The 23,700-nt window shown below is 43.3% G+C and overlaps 1 non-coding gene across 1 annotated transcript; it reads right to left on the bottom strand.

The window, feature by feature from the left end:
• Nucleotides 1-15,819: 15,819 nt before the first annotated feature.
• TRNAW-CCA (transfer RNA tryptophan (anticodon CCA)) lies at nt 15,820-15,891 on the bottom strand. Its single transcript has one exon. It is a non-coding gene; the product is annotated as a tRNA-Trp (tRNA).
• Nucleotides 15,892-23,700: the final 7,809 nt, after the last annotated feature.

Genomic DNA, 23,700 nt, shown 5'->3' with positions numbered 1-23,700 from the left:
TGTGTGTAAGAGCGAGAGAGGGGGGGGGTGAGAGGCAAGTGTATATACAGGGAGGGGTATCTGAAGGGCAGAGGGGGGAGGGGGTAAGGGAGTCTGAAGGGCCCTTAGTGGTGGAAGGTCTATTAAAATTTCACGCAGGTTTACTCCGTCTCTCTCTCTCTCTCTCTCTCTCTCTCTCTCTCTCTCTCTCTCTCTCTCTCTCATTTTGTTTTCTGTCTTCCTCAGCGACCAGACAGTTATAGATATAAAGACTGATAGACAGATAGACAGAAACTGATAGAGAGAGAGAGAGAGAGTTTATACAAAGCTCTTACTACCCGTACCAGGTAGTCCGGTAGCAGCATGAATATAGACTTGTTGTGCCTTCTAATTGCCCAGGTTAATTAATAGGTATGTAAAGCAGAAATAGTGTCATATACAGAGATACACAGGAAACTAGGATACAAGTGGGAGAGAGGAGTCTGGTATAGTAGATAAGGAATTAGACAGGCAGGCAATTATTAAGTGATAGCGTGGGTATGTATGTATGTGTGGGACTGTATATCTTAGTGCTGTAGAATAATCTCTCTCTCTCTCTCTCTCTCTCTACAGTATCTAGTCTTTGGTCCTTTCCTTCCTCCCCTTTTCTACTCTTTTCATTTCATTTCCATTTTCCCGTCCTTCAGCTTTTCTCACTATATAATTTTTCTTCTTGCCCATTTGTTATTTTTCTCTTGCTTCTCACTCTTGATTCCTTTTTTCCTCCTGCCTTCCTTCCTCCTTCCTTCTTTCCTTCCTTCCTCAACTCTCTCTGCTCCTTCTTAATTTCCTTTCTAGGTATCCCCTTCTTCTTTCACTTCCTCTCTACCTACCTACCATCTTTGTTTCCTTCCTCCTCCCTTCCGACACCCTTCCACCTCCCCCCTTCCTCCTTCGCATTTTCACTCTGCTCTCTTTCTCCTCCTTTCCGTCTCTCTCTCTCTCTCTCTCTCTTAACAGGGTAGTTAGTAAGACGAGAAGAGATTTAGCCAAGATGGCACTGCAGGTGAAGCAGAAAATAGTGGGGGTGTAGCTGTATGGTTTATGTTGAAAGACGTTAGCGATGGAAGTAAATGTCACTTCGTCGCCTTGCTTATATTACCCTGGCATACCAGGGGTGTAGATGCATTCTTATTTTACGTGGTTAGGAAGCAGTTTCTGTATCATTCCAACCATCTCTCCTTTCACCATCCATACCCCATTTCCTCTTTACCTCCTTTCTCCCGTCTTCCTTCCTCTCCCCGTCTTTCTCCCTCTTTTGCTTCACCTCTTCTTCCAGTTTCCCTTCTCTTCCTCCTCCTTCCCTCCCTCCCTCTTTCTCAACCCATTTCTTCCTTCCGTCCTCCCTCCTTCTCTCACTCCCTTTTTGCTCCTTCCCTCTTCCTTTCCGTACTCTCTCCCCTTTTCTCTCCCTTTTCTTTTCCCTCTTTGCAACTTCCCTCCTTCCTTTTGACTTCTTCCCTCTCTATCCTACCTTTTTCCCCAGTCATTGCTCCCGTTCCTCCTCCCTTCCGTCTTTTCTAATTTTTCCCTCTCCCTTCCCCTCTTTTTCTACACCACCCTTACCTCTCCCATTTACCTCTTTGTTTCTTCTCTAAGGGACCCCCTTCACATCTCGTCAAGACCACTTCAAACAAGTTGCCCTTTCTCCCTCCCTTTCTTCATCCTCCCTATCTCATGCTTCCATTTCTTCTTCCCTATTTTCATACTCACTATATTATCAGTCTCTTTCTTCTTCCTCCCTATTTCATTCCTCTCCTTTTTGCTCTTTTCCTTCTTCCTCCCCATCTCATCGATCCCTTTCTTCCTTTTCACCTCATTCCTCCCTTTCCTTGTTCTCTCCCTCATGCATCCCATCCTACCTCCTTTTTTTCTTTCTTCCTGTATCATGCTTCATTTTCTTCTTCCTCGTACCTCACACCTCCTCTCCTACCCAACCTCAGCCCTAATTTCCACCTCCCTACCTTATCTCGTCCTTTCTCTCTCCTGCCTTCCCTGCATTATTTTATCCATCCTCCTTTCCTTCTCTCCCTTCTTCTTCCTTACTTCATCTTTCCCTCTCACTATCCTTGTTTTATCTTTCTCTTTCTTGTTCCTATCTTTCTCTCTCCCCCCTTTTTTTTCTGCTTCCTTACCTAATCAGTCCCTTTCATTGAGTTTTTTCTTCTTCTCATCCTACTTCCTTCACATCCCTCATCATCCTCACGTCTGTACTGAACATCTCGTTTCTTTACCTTCACATCCCTCTTCTTATCTCATTTACGTTTCATATCAGGTCCTGCAGCTTCTTTCTTCTACATCTCCATCCTCTTCCTATATCATTTTCTCTTCATCCTCGGTTTCCTCATCTCTCTACGTCTTCACTCACTTCTCTTTTCCACCTCCTTTCCTGCTCATTTCTTCTCCATTACCTTCGTCACTTCCATCATCTCTCCCGTTTTCATCATCATTCGCTCTATTACTCTTTCGTCACCTCATTCCCACTCATCCGCTCTCTCTAGCTGCGTCTGAGTCAGGATCTGATAAAGCCAATCTTTCTCTCTCTCTCTCTCTCTCTCTCTCTCTCTAAGTTCACACACGGACTGAACCTCTCCTATAAGTTGATTTTTTTTATTATATCCTTTAAATATTATCTCCTTACTTTAAAACCCAGATATCGGCAGAAAAAAAAAATCTTCCAATACCTGACTCAACTATGTCTTGGTGGGGACAACTTACAACTGTTAGTCCAACTAACGCTATAATTATTTTATTCAAAGGAATAAGTCGCCGGAATATGACAGCATTAATATGACCACTGTCAACTCTCAGTCTGATGAAATATAAATGAAAATAATTGTATAAAAAAATTACGTCATGGGATTCAAAGGGTTATACAACGATGACAGTCTTCACCTTTTTCCTGCTGTTTGTTTCTCTGAGCTGAAAAATTAAACCGTCCGACGCTATCCGGAATAAAATATAGTTAGTGTACCGTAGCCAAAGGGTTAAATGTAAAATATTTCATTACGTAACGAACGAGTTAAAGAGATCCATATACAGTATATATATATATATATATATATATATATATATATATATATATATACTGTATATATATATATATATATATATATATATATATATATATATATATATATATATATATATATACTGTATATATATATACATATATATATATATATATATATATATATATATATACTGTATATATATATATATATATATATATATATATATATATATATATATATATATACTGTATATATATATATATATATATATATATATATATATATATATATATATATATATATATGATGATGCAAAAAATTCTACCAGTAACTCAGAGTGAAGAATGCATAGGGAAAGTTCTTTATCCTGCAGTGGATGGATGTTGGCTGATGACTGATAATGCCTTCATTTATTAGCCATACATAATAACGTGATAACGGTATCATTTTGTTCCTCATGATAAGACTAAAGTCAGCTGGTGTAAATGGCATCACAACAAGCTCTCTCATTCCCTCACTATTTATAACACCAGTTTCTACTTCTCGATGGTGGTGGTGGTGGTGGTGATGGTGATAAATGTGGCAGTGATTGTGGTGCTAGCGGCAGTAACTGTGGTGGTGGCGGTAGTGGCGGAAATCATGGCGGTATTTGTGATGATGTTGGTGGCTACTGTGGTAAAAGTGATATTTCTGGTGATCGTGGTAGATGTGGTAGTTGTGGCAGTGGCAGTTGTGACTGTGGTAGTGGCTGTGGTTGTAGCAGAAGCTGTGGCGTGGTGGTGGCTGTGGTAGTGGCAGAAGCTGTGGTGAGGTCGTGGCTGTGGTAGTGGCAGAAGCTGTGGTGAGGTAGTGGCTGTGGTAGTGGCAGAAGCTGTGGTGAGGTCGTGGCTGCTGTAGTGGCAGAAGCTGTAGTGTGGTGGTGGCTGTGGTAGTGGCAGAAGCTGTAGTGTGGTGGTGGCTGTGGTAGTGGCAGAAGCTGTGGTGTGGTGGTGGCTGTGGTAGTGGCAGAAGCTGTAGTGTGGTGGTGGCTGTGGTAGTGGCAGTAGCTGTAGTGTGGTGGTGGCTGTGGTAGTGGCAGAAGCTGTGGTGTGGTGGTGGCTGTGGTAGTGGCAGAAGCTGTGGTGTGGTGGTGGCTGTGGTAGTGGCAGAAGCTGTGGTGTGGTGGTGGCTGTGGTAGTGGCAGAAACTGTGGTGAGGTCGTGGCTGCTGTAGTGGCAGAAGCTGTGGTGTGGTGGTGGCTGTGGTAGTGGCAGAAGCTGTAGTGTGGTGGTGGCTGTGGTAGTGGCAGAAGATGTAGTGTGGTGGTGGCTGTGGTAGTGGCAGAAGCTGTGGTGTGGTGGTGGCTGTGATAGTGGCAGAAGCTGTGGTGTGGTGGTGGCTGTGATAGTGGCAGAAGCTGTGGTGAGGTAGTGGCTATGGTAGTGGCAGAGGCTGTGGTGAGGTAGTGGCAGAAGCTTTGGTGGGGTAGTTGCGGTGGTAGTCTCAGAAGCTGTGGTGTGGTAGTGGCTGTGGTAGCAGTGCTGATAGTGTTAATGGTAATGGTGGTAATGATGGTGCTAGTGGTGGTGGTGGTGGTGGTGGTGACCGTGTCGTTGCAGTGGTGATGGCTGTGATAGCTGTGGCGGTGGTGATGGAGGCTATGGCATAGTGATGGTAGTTACGGTAGTGGTCGTGGTGACAATGGTGGTAGCTGACAGTAGCAGTGATGACAGTGACAATCGTCCCAGTTTTAAACACACGTGTACAGACAGTACAGTAAAGTACACAATGAAGAAGATATCACGATCGAATTAATTTTTGAAGTTTGGTTTCTTAACGAGGAGAAAAATACACAGACACACACACACACACACACACACACACAAAGGGTAATATACACTACTAGCAAAATCATTCAGTATTAATGAATGCCAGCAGCGATGACATCAAGATATTTCAGTCTTATTCTAACAAAATAAATCCGTGGTGGTCAGGTCACTAACCCCTCACACAAGTTCAGCATTTTGCCTGAAGCGTATGTGTGCTGTGAAGGCTGAGTAGACCTTAAGGCTGCAAAAGTCTACCATGAACTGAATAAAACTGTCCCATGGTATTAATATTACAGAAAAAAGGGTCATCAGAGGAAGGAAGAAATTCTGTATTTTCTTGTCATCGTAATGATGGGTTATTTCGACAAAGAATTTCTACTTACGAATTTTTTTATATTTATTGATAATATATTTTCATATATCTAATCAGACAATATATTTTCTTTATTTATTAAGAGAGAGAGAGAGAGAGAGAGAGAGAGAAAGGGGGGGGGGCAATATGACACCAGCGTCATTCAGCTATCATTCTCTTCCACCACCTCCTATAGAGAGAGAGAGGGGGGGGGGCAATATGACACCAGCGTCATTCAGCTATCATTCTCTTCCACCACCTCCTATTCATCCATTCTCTCTCTCTTTCTCTCTCTCTCTCTCTCCATTCTTATCATCGCCCAATTCTTTCTTCTTTGTTTTCCTTATCCCTACTGTCCTCATTTTTTTTTTCTGCTAGCTCCTCCTCCTCCTCCACCACACTGTGCAATTTCCACACTGTGCATACAGACGCCCCGTTAACTCAGTGTACCCGTACATAGCGTCAAGAGTTAGTTATTTATTATTTGATTATTCATTTTACTTTACTACTTCCTCTCTCAGGTTATTCAGACTGGTAACTTACAAAATAAAGTACGGTATTACAGAATGTTAATTTTCCTTTTCAGTCTTTCCTATGACATTTCCATGTCAGTTTTTTCATGTTGCATGGTGGTTCTCATTTTCTCCTCTATCTATCTCTCTATAGCCCGACGGCCTGATCCCGCAAAGGGTGGCTGCAGACAAAACGCCTCCAAGTCGCTGTCACCCACCATTTGACTGCCCTTCCCCCAACTCAATCCCCCCTCCCTCATATACCTCTTAATTTCATCCCTCCACCTCCTTCTCGGTCTTCCCCTCCCTCTCCATCCCTTCACTTCACCTACATACACCTTCTTAGTCAGTCTTTCCTGCAAGTTTTAAATAGAAGGTTTGGAGGCGGGGGGAGCCTTCATGCTGTACTATCCTATCCTTCAGCATGTAGGTCTCGTAGTCACAGTCTACTCTGTAACAAGCAGCCTCGAAAGGACCATAACGGCTTTTGCTGTTTGCTTTCATTTGTATTCCTCTTCCTTCTCTTTCTTCTTCTTCTTCTTCCTTTACTATTGTCATTTTTTAAACTTCTCACATCCCTGTTGGAAGTTCTCTTGTTTTTGTTAAAATTATTATTATTATTATTATTATTATTATTATTATTATCATTATCATTATTGTTACTTATTCTCTCCAACAAGGAGAGCATGTTTGGAGAGTATGTTTTCATCCCTATTTGTTTGTTTGTTTGTTTAATTGTTTGTTGGCACAATTACTCAAAAACTAAAAAAGGGATTTGGACCAAATCTGGTGGGTACATAGCCCATGTCCTAGGAAAAAATCGATTAACTTTCGGGACCGATCCGAATCGTACTGCAGATTCTGGATTCGGAAAACACTTTTTACGACCCCCAAATTATGCTGCCCTTGTCGGAGAGATGCGCTCCACTGATTGCCTCTTTAGTTTTAAAACTGCGATACTTCAGAGGTTATTCCGCCTAGAGCCTTCAAACTTGATCAACTTAGTCAGGCAGCTGTCAGCTTCTTTTGGCCAAATATGATGGCAATCCATCAACTGGATCTCTGGACATTATCCAGAACACAGGAAAGTGAATCAGCCACGCTGTCTCAAGAACTGCTTAAGCTAGAAAACTGAAATTTTACTACAACATAACCTTAAGACGGATGCAGTGCGGAAAGGAGTATGGTTCCAATTGGCTGACTATTCTCAGAGACAGCCGGGGTTAAAAATTGGGACTTTTCCAGATATTCAGGATGTCACCTAATTTTCCATGAACGATTAAAGATAGAGCCACCAAGCGTAATGGACTTAAGAGACTGTGATGACCTAAGGTGACAAGAACAAGATCAGTGATCATGACTTCAAGGTCCCTTTATAGCTCAGCTTCTAGTAGGCAATGGCTGTGGGAAGTTTTTATCAAACTTGTCTTTGAACAATTTTACGTTGTTCTAGTTATTAGTAACATTATTATGATGATGATGATGATGATTATTATTATTATTAATATTAATAAAAATTCCCACATCCCTGTGGGAAGTTTTTTTTGTTTTTGTCATTACTATTATTATAATTATTATTTTTTACAATTATTATTATTATCATTATTATTATTATTATTTTTATTATTATTATTATTATTATTGTGGTACCGACTGCATTATACGGGGCTGCAACATGGAATATGGGTGTAGCAGAGAGGAAAAGTTTGAATGTAATGGAGATGAGGTGTCTGAGGAGTATGTGTGGAGTGACGCGTATGGATCGGGTGCGGAATGATGAATTGCGAAGGAGAACTGGAGTTGTTCGGGAGATGGCTGGTAGAGTGGAGCAGAGGGTGTTGCGATGGTTTGGGCATATGGAGAGAATGGATAATGAGCGATTGGTGAAAAAGATAACTAGATCTGATGTGAGAGGTGTAAGGCTGAGAGGAAGACCACGAATAGGATGGATGGACAGTGTGAAGAGAGCGCTGGATGCGAGAGGGATGTCTGTTGAGCAAGGAAGAGTGGCTGTGCGTGACAGAAATAAATGGAGAGAAATTGTGAATGAATAAGTGATGACGCAGCCCTGAGGGGATATTCTCCCGCATTTGGTCTGATCAGCTATTTCAGGTCAGGTGCGGGTAAGGGGATGAGTCTGTTATGATGTGGCAGGGGTAAACCAGCTCTGCTGTCGGGCCCTGCTGCGGATGTCACTGATTGCATTGCGCAATTGACCCTTGTGCGGTGTGGTGCGGTGAGGATCTGTCTGTTCTCCCCTTTGGGGCTAAGATGCGAATGAATGTGTTTGAATGGATGAGTACATGGGGAGTGTGTCGTCCTGTCTCGGATACCTCCCTTTCCGAGGGGGAAGCAGCCTAGGTATATAGATAGATAGATTATTATTATTATCATTATTACTTATATTAAAACTGCGATATTTCAAAGTCTATATAGCTTAGAGTCTTAAAACTTGGTCATCTTAGTCTGCTTCTTTTGGCCAAATACTCTGGCAATCTGTCAGCCGGATCTCCGGATATCGTTCAGCACACGGAAAAGTGAGTCAGTCACGCTGTTTCAAGAGCCGCCTAAGCTAGGAAGCTGAAATTTTACTACAATGTAGCCTTAAGGCAGACGCAATGCTGATAGAGTATGGTTCCAATCGGTTAATTATTCTCTGAGATTGCCTGGGGTAAAAAAATTGGGACTCTTCCGGATATTCTGGGTGTCATCTAATTTTCCACGAAAGATTAAGCTACAGCCACCAAACTTGGTGGACTTAAAGAATGTGTTGACCTAAGGAAACATGCACAAGATCAGTGACCTTAGCTTCAACATCCCTTCTAGTAGGCAATGGTTGTGAGAAGCTTCTCTTTAGCAATCTTGTTCTTGGACAATTTTATGGTGTTCTAGTTATTATTATTATTATTATTATTATTATTATCATCATCATCATCATCACCATCATCATCATCATCATTATTAATATTGCTCTTCCTACTCTTCTGTTTCGTCTTTCTTCTTTCCCCATCTAATCATTTTCATTTCGTCTTCTCATTTCTCTGCTCAAGTGTCTTCCTTGCTAAACACATTCCTACTTACAGCTCTTTCTCCTTCATCGTTACCATCCTCACCATCGTTATCATGTCTTCACTACTCTTCCTCTTCCTCATTAACATCATAATCACTACCACCATCACCATCATCATCACCACCACTTCTTCTTCTCCTGCTCCTCCTGGCCTCATCACCGCCTCATTAGGGCTGATGAATGTAATGCAATTAACTGTGGCCTGCCTAACGCTTAATTTGGAGAAACAGGAGGCGCTGACCGAGATGAAAGACAGTCGAGGAGAAGAGGAATGAGAGAAGGAAAGGAGAAAAGGAAGAACAAAAGAGAGACGGAATGATACAGGGAGAGGGTATAAGTAGGGGAAGGAGAGAAGAGGGAACTGGGAGAGAGAAAAGTAAAGGAGAGGGCAAGAGAGAGGAGAAGGGGGAGAGGGAAGGAGAGATGAGTGAGAGGGAGAGAGATTGGGAATGGACGTGAGGGAAAAGAAGTGAGGAAGAGGAGAAGTTAAAGGATGATAGTTGAGAGTGATATTAAGAGGGAAAGGATGTAGTGAGAAGAGGTGGGGGAGACCGAAAGCGAGGAGCGGCGAGGGAGAGGAGGAGGGTAAGCGTGAGAGGAGAGGCGGGAGAGGACAGGGAGGGGACAGGGAGAAAAGGAGTGGGGCAGAGGAGAGGGGAGAGGAAAGAGAAAAGGACAGGGGCGAGGAAGAATGAAGGAAAAGGGTAGGACGGAAAATGGAGAGGGGAAGAGGGAGGGGTAAGAAGAGGAGCGAGGGAGGGGAGATATGGAGAAAAGAGAGAGGGGAAAGAGTAAGGCGAGAGAGGGAAGAGGAAAAATGGGAGATAGTGGCAGAGACTGGAGAGGTTGGAGAGGGAGAAGGAAGCAGGAAGACAGCGAGGATTGTAAAGACAGAAGAAGGAATACAAGACATACGGGGAGCAGGGAAGAATTTAGGTACGAAGGAGGAAGGATCGACAAGCAGGAAGGGACGAAGGACCGAAGAAATTAATAAGAGAAAGAAAGCAGGAAAGAAGGAACGAAAGAAAAGGGGACGAATTAGTATGAAGGAAAAAAAAAAAAAAAAAAAAAAAAAGGTAACAGTTAAAGACTATAAGAAGTAAAGAAGGCAACAAAGCAATACAAACAGGAAGAAAGGAAGGAAGGAATAGACAGGACAGTAATTAAACCAGGAAGATTATAAACAAAGGTATTATGGAAGGAAACACTGAAGGAAAATAAATGAAATATTGTTACCATTGTTGCTGTTGTTATTATTATTATTATTATTATTATTATTATCATTATTATTATTATTATCATTATTATTATTATTATCATTATTACAAGCCACGTAAGTCTGTTTCCAACACTGTAACTGAATTGTATTCGAGAAAACAATGTCCGCTTGAAAATACTAAATACATATCTAATATTCACAGGGCGCGTGCGTGCAAGAGCACACCCTTCCCTTCTCCCCGAGAGGGTGAAGAAAGGAATAAAAATTGGAAAAAAAAAATAAAAGAAGGAAGGAAGGACTTAATGAAGGAATGAAGTGAGCAGTTAAAATGCGAAGGAGGATGTAAGGAAGGACAGATGTAAGGATGAAGGATTCTTGAATGTCAAGGACTAATTAGGCTTGAAATATAAAGTAAGATGGAAAAAAAAAAAAAGGGAAGGGAGAGGAGGGGATGGATGGAAAAGGGAGTGAGGAGAAGGGAGGGTAGTTGCAGTGAGAGGGGAGAGGAAATGTGAGGAAGGGGAGGAAAGAGGAGAAAACAGGGAAAGAGAGATGGGAGAGCAGGGGTTGAATGGAAAGGCAGGGGATCGAACGGAAGGCGAGAGAGGAAAGATACTAATGAGAGGGATAGTGGAAGAGAAATGAGGGTAGGGATCATGACAAAGGAATGGAAAAGAGGGGGAAGAGGGACGAACGGGAGGAGGGGATAGGAGATGCTGATGAGAGGGGAGAGAAAGGAAAAGGAGGAGAGGGACTGAAAAAGAGGGGGAGAAAAGAGAGAGAGGGAGCGAGTCATAACACTTCCTCGTGATTAGTATCATATTCTGTTGTAGATATAATGTTACTGCTCAACATCCATGATGGAAAGATGGCAGTTTTAGATCAAGTCAGAGTTAAAAAAGAAACAAGATCCCTACGATATTAACAGCCGTGGATATAAATATTGCTACGTGTCACTGCGATAAGTAACAATGCAGTGAATAATGGCTTTGGAAATCCATTTATCATGTTCGTATGCCAACAATGTTTTACAGCACAGAATTTCATGATCGCTACATGGTAAAGTGGAGCGATGTTCCTGTCCGCAAGTTAACAATAGGATAAAAGGGTGAAAAATACAAACTATTTTGGTGAGGATGAATATCTCTTATGCAACCTAGAATACGGCCCTGTCATACCTGCAGTTGGCATGAATTTATTTCGTCATTTAAATATATTTAACTTTATATATTTACCTATTTATTTTTCATTTATTTATTATTTTACTTATCTCTTATGCTTCTGGATAAAGCACATGGTCGTTATGGAATCCCTTGGCATGATCTGCATAGGCCTGTGGCAACAGGTGCAGCTGTTGTACGCTGACAATGTCACCAACTTGGGTATTATTTGCCCACTGCTTTTCTTCAGATTGGGGAATATCATACAGACTTGCATCTTGGCATCAGCACGCCTATTTTCTTCCCACTTCTTCATTTCTAATTCCGTTCTCCTTCTACATTCTACGATTATGTCTCTCCTTGTCCTTCATTTCTCGTTATCTCTATTACGGCCCTCCCTCTGCTTTCTACGATTTTTTTTTCTCTCCTTGACTTTCGTTTCTCCGCCCCCCTTCCCACTTTCTCAAGACTTTCTTTCCTTTAAGCTCTCACCAGTTGCAATATTCAGGTTATTACACCATGGTGAGGACACCTGCCGGATTCCCTCAGTTTCTCTTTCTTTCCTTATTTATTTATTTATTTCTCATTTCTTCTTCCTCTTCTCTATTTTTCTTCTTTTCTTCTGTCTTTCTTTTTCCTTTATTTCTTCCAACATTTTTCACCTTGGTCCCATTCGTTAATTCTTCACCAATTCGCTAAAAAATTTGTCAGAACTGTTCCTTGTGCCAGTATCCCTCAGATAACGTTTTTTTTTTTTTTACTTAGATGACTTAGAGGGCTTCTATGTGGTCAAATGTCAAACCATATAAACATAAACTCTGGCATCCTGTGTTCTCGTATATTCATTCATCGTCATGGCACTATGTACAGACGTATGTAATATGTACTGTAGCAGTGTGGACAATATCATGCATTCCCCTCTGTTGGAAATCTGCAGTATTTTAACTTATTTCCTCTCGCTGACTTATGCCAAGATTCCCCTCACCATTATTACTATTTTCATTCTTTCTCTCTTCCTATCCATCCCCTCACATTTTCACCCTCTCTCTCTCTCTCTCTCTCTCATTTTTTATCCTCCAGCAGCCCCTCACCCCTTTCCTTCCAAACCATAACTCTCCCTCCCTCTCCCGTCCTTCCCTCCCTCTCCCTTAATTCAATTACTTCCACCCACGCATAACTATTTATCCTCTCTCTCTCTCTCTCTCTCTCCTTAACCTTTTCCCTACCTGTCCCACATTACAATTTCTCTCCCTCCTTCCTGCAATTCAGGTGAACTTATTCCATTTCTCCTACCCTCTCCTCCATCCCACCCATTCTTCTCTCTCTCTCCTTCCTCCTCCTCTCTTTTCCCTCCATTTCGGTCCTCCCCTCTCCACTCCTCCCACTGTTTTCTTCCTTTTTATCTTTACTTTTCTACTATCTTTATTCATTACTTTTGCTTATTCTTTACTTCTCTTATTGCCCAAGCTCCTGAGACTCACTCTGTCTATCTATCTATTGCCAGACGCCTTAATCCCGTAAGGGGTGGCCACAAACATATCGCCTCCATGTCGCCCTGTCCCCAGTCACTTCACTCCTCTGCTCCCAGCTCACAACCACTTCTCTCATTATACCTCTCCACTCCAACCCTCCATCTCATCCTTGGCCTCCCACTCCCTCTCTCCCCCTCCACCTCACTCACATACATTCTCCTCATCAGTCTTTTGCTCTTCATCCTCTCCACATAGTCAAACCACCTCAATGTGTTTCTCCTAACGCTTCCTATCACATCCACATCCACACCACAACGCTTCTTCACATTCCTCATTTGTCAGTCTGTCTCTCCATGTGACTACACATTCTCCTCTCAAAAAACTCATTTCCACTGCTCTCACTCTTAACTTGTGTCCCTCCAACAAGGTCCAAGCTTCACTTCCATTCGTTAGAGCTGGTATCACAATACTGTCATGCTGTAGCTTTTTCACTTCCATGCTCACTTCCCTGTTTCTTATCACTGTTTTCAAAGAACCAGCAACCTTTCTTCCTTGATGTACCATTTCTAGCACTTCACCCTCTAAACATCCATCCTTACTCATCAAACTACCCAAGTACTCAAACGCAATCATAATTTCTGTTTCCTCCTCATCCAACCTCACTGTACATTCGGTGACTTCATTTCTCTCGAAGACCATAACTTTACTCTTCCCTACATTCACATTTGGACTTTACTCTTCCCTACACTCACCTTTGGACTCCGTTTCTTACACACTCTCCCAAACTCATTCACAAAGCCTAGCAGCTTCCCTTCGTCTTCACTTAACACAGTATCATCTGCAAACAACAGTACAGGGAGTCTCCACACACTGACCTCTCTCATTAGTGCCGCTCCAACATCCAGTGCCCTACCTTGTATCTCTTTTATAACCCCATCTATGCACAGGTTGAACAGCCATGGAGACATGACACATCCCTGTTTCAATCCAACCTTCAAATACAAACATTCACCAGTTCACTGTCCACACGCTCTGCAGCCTTAGCACCCTCATACATACTCTTCACGGCATTCAACAACTTCCCATCTACTCCATATATTCTTTTAATACTTTCCACAATCTTCTCTATCCACCCTGTCATATGCATTCTCCAAATCCATGAAGGCCGCATACAACTTCTCTCCTTTCTCTAGAAACTTTTCCATTATAGACTTAAGAATGAATATCTGATCTACACAACCTCTTCCCTTCCTTAAACCTCCCTGTTGTTCTTCAACTAATTCTTCTGTTATTTCCCTAACTCTGTCAATAAGTATCCTACCATAAACCATATTACACTAAGAAGACAAATGCCCCAATGATTACCACACACTTCTTTTTCCCCCCCCTTTCCTTTGTACAGGGGAATAATTATACCTGAGTTCCAATCCTCCGGGACTTTACCTTCCTCTCAGGCCAGTCTACACATCTTCCACATTCATTCTATTACTATCACTCCCCCATGCTTCAGTATTTCACCTCACACTCCATCAATTCCTGGGTCTTTCCCCATTTTAACTTTCTTCATTGCAGCCACAACTTTCATCCTACTGATTTCTTCCTCTCTTCTCACATCCCTTCCCCCAGCCATTCCCCAGCCGCTTATACTAGCTTTACTTTCATTCTCTATGCTTAAAAATTCCTTAAAGTGTTCTCTCCATCTGCTAACTTTTTCTCCCTTCTCGACTAGCAATCTACCATTTTTATTTTTCACTCCCAAAGTAGCATTTTTAACACCATTTCTAACTCTCTTTACCTCTTTTCAGAACATTTTCTTATATTCCCTTCACTTTACATTCAAATTCCTTCCAAATTCCTCATCTACTCTCTTTTTACTCTCCCTTACTAATCTTTTCACCTCTCTCTTCCTCTCTAAATATAACTCTCTATTCTGTCTCTCAACTTCCTCCACATCCCTGTCTCTCATCTACTTACTATATGCCTTCTTCTTTAGTGCCACAGCCTGTCTCGTCTCTTCCTTCCACCATGCTGTTCCTTGCACCCCCTTTCGTCTTCTCTTCACCCCACACACCACCTCACATCTGCACAGATTTCTTCTGTGAATATCTTGCACACCTATTTGCTTCAAATCATAATTACCCAATCGCTCCTCCACTTCTCGCTTATATTTTGCCTTTTTTTCCATCCTGTCGCAACCTTTCCACCCTCCTTGTAAGAACTACTTCCTCCTGTCCGTCCCTTCTTCTATACCTTCACTTCATTTCAACCTTGACTTTCACCACCACCAAGTGGTGTTAAGAAAGTCCACTCCCCCAACCTCTATATGCTTTTGCATCCATTACACATCTTCTCATTCTATTATCCACACACACAATCAATCATTGCCTTCCGTTCATTCCGGTCACCACCCACCCTTCTTATCACTAGGCGCGTGTACCTGTGGATCATTTTGTGCCTGAAGAGGGTATTGGTTATCAAACATTTCCATGCACGTTTCCACATTTGTCTTGAACTCTTCTTTCACTCTGCTTGCACGATCTTCCGTTGGCGCGCACACACACACACACACACACGCACACACACACACACACACACACATTTGCTGTCCAGCTTTAAATCTTACCCACACAGTCCTTGAGTCAACTGATCCATACTCTCTTATACTCTCTTTCCATCTCGTGCACACAACCATACACACTCCTTTTGTCCTCTCATTCCCACCCACTCCCGCGCATATACCCCATCCATACTCCCATTCTCTAACACTCTCACCTCGCCATTTAGTTTCAGTTAATCCACATACATCCACTTTTGCACCCTCAAGCACCTGGACAATCTCTCTCTCTTTCACCTCATGATTTGCACCCCTTATATTCCATGTCGCAATCCCTACCATGTCCTTTGTTCGGTCCTTTGTCGTCACCTGTTGGTCAGTCCTGGTCCGAGGCTTCTTGTTCGTATTTTTAGTTATTTATTTTCTGTGGAGGGGCACTAACCCTCCGCCAACCCTCTTGTTGTCACATAGGGAACACGTCGTGGTTAGTTATAAGCTTACCACTCGGCGTTGTAAATTATTTCCTGGTTTACAGGAAATCATTTCGCTTGCCACTCAGTGAGCTACCCTGAAAAACAGAGTACCGCCTCACTATGTGGGTGGATGATGGGCGCCCCCACCTACCAGTTAAAACGACCCTTGACCCCGGAGTGACTCGAACACCCAGCCTTCTGATCTGGAGTCAGACGCGCTACCATTGCGCCACGAGGCCACTCATTCACGGCTAAATAATATTGTGTGTCGTCCAAGAGCCGACCACGAAACTTTTAATTCTCCTCCTAATTCTCTTTATCTACATCTCCTTTTCCCTCTCTGTTTTCCCTATATTAATTCTTTTAAGCTCCTTTTTGCTTCTTTATTTCTCTCTTCCATAATATCTGTTAATTTTTACTTTTCAATCTTTCTTCGTTTTCTAGTCTCTCTCTCTCTCTCTCTCTCTGCCGCCATTACAGCGTCATGCCTGGCCCATATAAGTAACTGGTGTGTCCTATGAGTCCCCTGCCTCTCATGACCGCCCAGATTACCAGGCAAGGTGAGGCAGGATGAGCAAGGTGAGGCAGGGTGGTCGGTAGGGCGGGGCAGGGTAAAGCAGGATGGTAGGCAGGATAATGCAGAGTGGTAGGCAGGGTGAGGCAAGGTGGTAGGCAGGGTAATACATAGTGGTGGGCAGGGTGAGGAGAGAGACAGCTTATCTCCCTCCCCTCCCTCCCTACCTCTCCACATTCCTGCGCAAAATCAACTCTCCTTTCTTCCTCCCTCCCTCACTTCATTTCCCTTCCCTTACCTGCCTGTCCCTGTCTCCCTCCCTTACTCCCATTCCTTTCTCCCTCCTTTCACCCCCTCCATTTCTCCCTAAATTCTATCCCTCTCTTTCCCCCTTCTTTCTATTTCTCCCTTCCTCCCTCCCTGCCTCTATATCCCTCCCTATCACGCCCATCCCTGCCATTGCCTCATATTTTCTCCCTCATCCTCCCTCTGCTGCCTTTCCCGGTGACTGTGACAAGAGTAGTTTGTGTAGCCAATCTGGGCGGGGTGTGAAGCTCCCTCCCACACAACACCTTTATCCTCCCTTGTATTACTCCCTTTGTTAGCCGCAGGGGAGAGGCAGGGAGGGAGGGAAAGGGATGAAGGGAGTGAGGGACAGATGCAAGAGAAAGGAAGAGAAAGGGGAGCGGGACAGGTGAAGGGAGTGGGAGATGAAAGAGGACGAGAGAGAGAGAGAGAGAGAGAGAGAGAGAGAGAGAGAGAGAGACAGACAGACAGACAGACAGAGTAGGGACATGATGAAAAAGTCACTACAAGAAAAAAAATTGTGATAAAAAAGCATACAGGAAGAATTAAAAGAAAGAAAAAACAGTAAAAGAATTTACAGTAAATGTTTGAGCATAAAGGGTCGGAGAAAAAAAATGGCATAAAAAGCTGCTTTAAAACTCCACCTGGTCATAACTTCCAAGTCAATTTGGTGGCTGTATTAAACACGATACATTATGGCAGAGGGACGAGGGGCAGTGAATTATCTGGTAAGACTCCATCAGGTACACACAACAGCACGTACGTTGGCGTTCACACACTGTATTACCGTATAGAGCAGCTGGTGGGAGTTATGTGGGAATAACAATGGCAGTGATGGTGGTGTTAGTTATCAAGGTGTTATGATCAGGATGGACTGTAAGGGGAAGTATGGTATTCTCTCTCTCTCTCTCTCTCTCTCTCTCTCTCTCTCTCTCTCTCTCTCATACGTACACACACACACACAAACACACATGCTGTAGAAATATCATCCTTCAAGTAACACAAACACCCATCAAAGGAATGAAAATAGATAATATTTTGGGGGTAGTGTGTGTCATTAAACACAATACTGTACTAGCTTTGGTGTGTCATTCTAGGATCCCAAGAACGAAGTCTGGTATGATGCTTGCCGTGTGCAGCTGATTCTTTGTTATGCACTGATCCCAAGTTTGGCAACTACTCTATTCGAGTAAGTCATCATTTTGCTGGAATGCATTAAGGTGCATGTTAATTATTTAGCGTATAAAGAATTAACTTGCACTCTGATGCTGCTGTCAGTATGTGTGACATGTTGGTCAATCAAACCACCATTTCCAAGCAGGGGCATTATTTTCTGGCATGTAACGTATCGCCCTGTTTTGGGCTCCTTCACACACCAAAGGCCCTTACCTCTAAATGATGCTTTCATTGGCCTAAGTTGCACTTCTAGTCACCTTTCTTACTTGCCTTCCTTGCCATCTACTTACCTTCCTGCCTACCTCTCTATTTACCTACCTTCCTGCCTACCTACTTGCACCATCTTAAAATGGTAGCGAGACAACCCGCTTCCCCCTTTTTTAGTTTGAAAATTTTCAGTGAATTGTATAAAAATTGTGATGAACGTCTATCTATCTATCTATCTATCTATAGCCCGACGCCCTAATCCCGCAAAGGGTGGCCGCAGACAAAACGCCTCCAAGTCGCTGTCACCTACCATTTGACTACCCTCCCCCCAACTCACCCCCCCCTCCCTCATATACCTCTCAACTCCACCCCTCCACCTCATCCTCGGTCTACCTCTCCCTCTCCCTCCCTCCACCTCACCCACATACACCCTCTTAGTCAGTCTTTCATTCTCCATGCTCTTCACATGTCCAAACCACCTCAGTGTATTTCTCCTAATCTTCTCAATCACATCCACATCCACCCCTCCACATCCACCCCACAGCGTTCCTTCACTTCTTCATTCGTCAACCTGTCCCTCCACGTCACTCCACATGCTCCTCTCAAGTAACTCATTTCCACTGCTCTCACTCTTGACTTGTTCCCCTCTTGCAAGGTCCACGCCTCGCTTCCATACGTCAGGGTAGGGATCACAATACTATCATGCAGTGACTTCTTACCTTCCATACTCACCTTCCTATTTCTCATCACTGCTTTCAGTGTACCAACAACCTTCCTTCCCTGCTGTACCCTTTCACGCACTTCATCCCCCAAAGATCCATCCTTACTCATCACACTACCCAAGTACTTGAATGCACTCACACTCTCCATATCCTCACCATCCAACCTCACTGCACACTCTGTGACTTCATTCCTCTCAAACACCATAGCTTTACTTTTGTTTACATTAACTTTCAGATTTCTCCTCCTACACACTGTCCCAAATTCATTCACCAAACATTGCAACTCCCATTCATCTTCACTCAACAATACTGTATCATCAGCAAACAGCAACCCCGGAAGCTTCCAAATTTCACCCTCATTCATTAGAGCTACCCCCACAGCCACTGCCCTACCCTGCACCTCCTTTACAACCCCGTCCATGTATATATTAAACAGCCATGGAGACATCATACAACCCTGTTTCTGTCCCACATTGAGATCAAAGAACTCACTCAGCTCACCATCCACTCGCATCGTAGCCCTAGCTCCTTCGTACATACTCTTCACAGCACTCAACAACTTCCCCTCCACTCCATATATTCTTAATACCTTCCACATACCTTGCCTATCTATTCTGTCATAAGCTTTCTCCAAGTCCATGGAGGCAGCATACACTTTCCTTCCCTTCTCTAGATACTCCTCCACTAAACATCTTAGAACAAATATCTGATCTACACACCCTTTTCCCTTCCTAAATCCCCCTTGTTCTTCTCCAACTAGCTCCTCTGTCATATGCCTAACCCTATCAATGAGTATTCTACCATATATTTTACCAGTCACACTAAGAAGGCAAATACCCCTATGGTTACCACATACTTCTCTCTCCCCTTTTCATTTGTATAAAGGAACAATTATACCTGATTTCCAGTCCTCTGGAACCCTTCCCTCTTCCCAAGCCAATCTACACAACTTCCATATCCACTCCACAACAATCTCACCCCCATACCTAAGCATTTCACCACACACTCCATCAATTCCTGGGGCCTTTCCCAACTTAATCTTCTTCATCGCTTCCACTACTTCCGCCCTACTGATCTCTTCCTCCCTCCTCTCATCTCTTCTTCTCCCAGCCATTCCCCAACAACTTATACTCGCACTGCTCTCACTCTCTACATTCAACAAATCCTCAAAGTGCTCCTTCCATCTCCTCAATTTCTCTCTCTTCTCCACCAACAATCTATTATTCCTATCTTTCACTCCCCTACTATTTCCCCCTTCACACTGCCTTACTTTCTTTACCTCCTTCCAAAACAATTTCTTACTCTCCCTCCATTTCACACTCAGATTCCTCCCAAACTCTTCATGCACTTTCTTCTTACTCTCCTTCACCAGTCTCTTAACCTCCCTTCTCCTGCTCACATGTACCTCTCTCTTCTCTCTCTCATCTTCTCCCCTACCTCTACTCGCTAACCATTCACTATATGCCTTCTTCTTTTGTTCCACAGCTCGTTTCACCTCATCATTCCACCATGCTGTCCCTTGCACACCCTTGCATCTCCTCCTCATTCCAAAACCGCCTCACATGCTGCGCCTATCTCTTCCGTGAATATTTTACATACGTCTTCCACCCCTTCCATCTGTTCTAGCTCATACCTTCCCAATCTTTCTTCCATTATGCTCTTATACTCTGTCATTTTCTCACTAACTTGCAATTTCTCCACTCTTCTCACAGGAGCTGCTTCCTCCTGACTTCCCCTTCGTCTCCTCAACCACTTTCTTTGCAGCTCTACCTTGGCCATCACTAAGTGATGGTCCGAGACTCCATTCCCCCACCCTCTCCACACTCTTGCATCCAACACTTGTCTTCTCATTCGCTCATCCACACACACGTAGTCTATCATTGCCTTTCGTTCAACAAGTTCACCACCCATCATTACCCTCCATGTATACCGGTGGATCACCTTATGACGAAAGTAGGTGTTGGCTATTGCCAACCCCTTACAAGCACAGATGTCCACCAAAGCACTACCATTCCCATCTACTTCAGCTGGCACACCCCACTGACCAACCACTCCATCCACTCGTACATTCACAACTTTGCCATTCATGTCTCCAATCAACAGCACTCTCTCGCTCCTCTCAAACTTGTCCATACATGCTTCTACTCTCGCCCAAAACTCATCTTTCACTCTTGCCACTCGATCCTCTGTCGGGGCATACACACAAACAATCGCCCATGCTTGTTTACCTACTTTCATCCTCACCCATACAATCCTTGCACCCACTGTTCCATACTCTCTTATATTCTCCTTCCACTTCTTGCTTATCATCAGACATACTCCCTCTCTTGCCCTCTCATTCTCACTGACTCTCGCACATATACGTGTCAAGTGGGGTTGGTGGAGGATTAGTGCCCCTCCCTGTAAAACAATTAACTCTAAGCCCTTGGCCACCCCGTTTGGGATACATGGTGTCTGGCAATGAATGAATGAATGAATATTCCCATTCTCTCACCCTTTCACCTTTCCATTTAGTTTCAGTCAATCCACATATATCCACTCTTGCATCCTCAAGCACCTGAACAATCTCTCTCTCTTTCACTTCATCATTCACACCTCTCACATTCCACGTTCCCACCCTAAGAATGTCCTTTGTCCGTTCCTTGGTTGTCAAAGTATGGTCCGTCCGGGTCCGAGGCGCTTTATTCGCTGTGTGTTCCCTACCAACGTTACACTGTCAACCTTCTCATGACCGGAACAACTCTAGCATTCTATTGTAGCAACTTCCAAACGTTGGTATTAATCAGAAAGTCATAAGAGCTAAAATGGACTAAAACTTGTCATCATTATCATCATCCCTTCATGGTCATAAGATTTTGGATTCTATTCGACCTAACGCCACACGATTTTATTCAGCTAAGAGTTGTAAGACTATTATCAATATTAATACTGCTACTCTTAACTCCTCAAGGTTGGGCAGCTCCAGTATTCTTTTCCAGCTGACGACAAACTATTTTATTCTGGTGATATTGGCCAAGAAAGCCTGTGAATGCTAATCCAAATGGAACATACTAAAGCAAAGAACACACTGACGATGCTGTGTCCTCTCTCCATAAAATACCGCTACGCTAATATACAGTACATGCTTCCTTTGTTAATATTAGCATTTTCTTTCATTATCGTGGCCGGAGTGCATAAGGGAGATAATGAGAGCATCGAGGGTATATTTAGGTTACTGCACAGTTACTTCCTTATTACTCTTATACCTCTTTATTCCCGGCTGTGTGTGTGTGTGTGTGTGTGTGTGTGTGTGTGTGTGTGTGTGTGTGTGAGAGAGAGAGAGAGAGAGAGAGAGAGAGAGAGAGAGAGAGAGAGAGAGAGAGGCCAATTCAGTATGTATGAGAATAATTGTTCTTGATGCAACCGTGTGTGTGTGTGTGTGTGTGAAGAACGTCATGGGGGTGAAAGAGCATATCCTTGTACTCTGACCTACCCACCCTCTGACCCACACACTCACCCACATACAAACCTACACGCCCCATCCACACACACACCCCGCACCCCTCCTCCGAACCCCCACCCCCTACACCCCCCACCCAACCCACACTCACATCCTGGCACGCAGGCATACACATACTCATACATACACACATGCACAAGAATCTATACATATGCACACATACATCATATACATACAAACGTCCAAAAGTATATACAAATATACATAAATACAGCACATACACACGAACACAAACACACACATATACATCAATAAATACACACATGCACATATAAACCAACACATACACATCATACACAAACACAGACAAAGACATACACACACACACACACACACACACACACACACACACACACACACACACACACACACACACACACACACACACACACACAAAGATATATTTACAGACACTGATATACCCGCACGATAAGTCTAAGTATAAACAGAAGATTACCACAAAACAAGTGACGCACACACACACACACACACACACACACACACACACACACACACACACACACACACACACACACACACACACACAATAACATCCAACATAACGACTCTCTCTCTCTCGCCCATATTCTGTAATTTCAGTGTTCCTTCCTTCCATCACAAGCTCTCCACCTATTTCTACAGACACTACAACTACCTCTTGATTATTTTCCCCTTAATTTTGCCACGTTTATCCCTTCTAGCCCTGCGACATAATTTTCATTTTGTTCCTGCTACACCAGATGAATCTATTCCGCTTTGGAGACACATTTCCAACAGTGGGGGTTATACAGGGGGGGCCGTAAACGGCGCTCCAGTATAGATACTCGCCACTATCTTACGTGTTGCGGGGACGGTTCAGTCTGCTGGTATGGGTACGGATGTGGCACTGGGAGTAGGAATGAATAAATGATTCAGAAGAGACACTACATTACTTCGATTGAGCCGTCCCCACAGCACGCAAGAAATCCAAAGGAGCGTTATATATGGACCGCCCTGTATATAGCCTTTATACATGAGGTCAATGGGGTGGGTAATCAGGAGTTATACCAGACATTCGTCCTTCTGCAACTTATTTCACGTAGCTCACTGACAGAAAAAGACAGTACTACAACACTTTCATTATTTTCATAGCACTTCTAGCACCAAGGTCTTGTGTTTATTGTTGCAACTCAGAATTCACGATGATGTGACAGTTTTAGGCTAATGTAAAAATAGTATCGTACGATTGTCTTATATTTCTTCTTTTTTTTCTTCTTATTATAATCATTATCATTATCTGCAGGGAGACAAACGGGATACTGGAATTCATATCTGCTACCCACCCTATCACACCCTCGCGTCTCCTTCATATTCAGTCTCTGGTATACTCGTTGTACTCCTATTTCGCCTAAAAATTGCCGTCTCTACACTCTGAACTTTGATTGGTAACAAGTGACTAACATTAGTATACGATGCTAGTCACCGGTAACTGCTATGGAAAGGATGTACAGCCACTGCATCACCTTACTCTGCCGCTGAAATGAGGTGCAAGAGAACAAAAGCTGGCCCAACGTAAGGTAAAAGGACTGTACTGGTTATATGTAGGCTGACTAAAATCGTAAGGTGGTAGTAAGAATATACAGTA

The sequence above is a fragment of the Coenobita brevimanus genome, chromosome 58, assembly GCF_032717465.1.
Source record: "Coenobita brevimanus isolate Jiangsu-jjx chromosome 58, ASM3271746v2, whole genome shotgun sequence".
NCBI lineage: Eukaryota > Metazoa > Arthropoda > Malacostraca > Decapoda > Coenobitidae > Coenobita > Coenobita brevimanus.
Note: the sequence above shows the minus strand (reverse complement) of the source record. Positions and strands in the feature narration are given on the sequence as shown.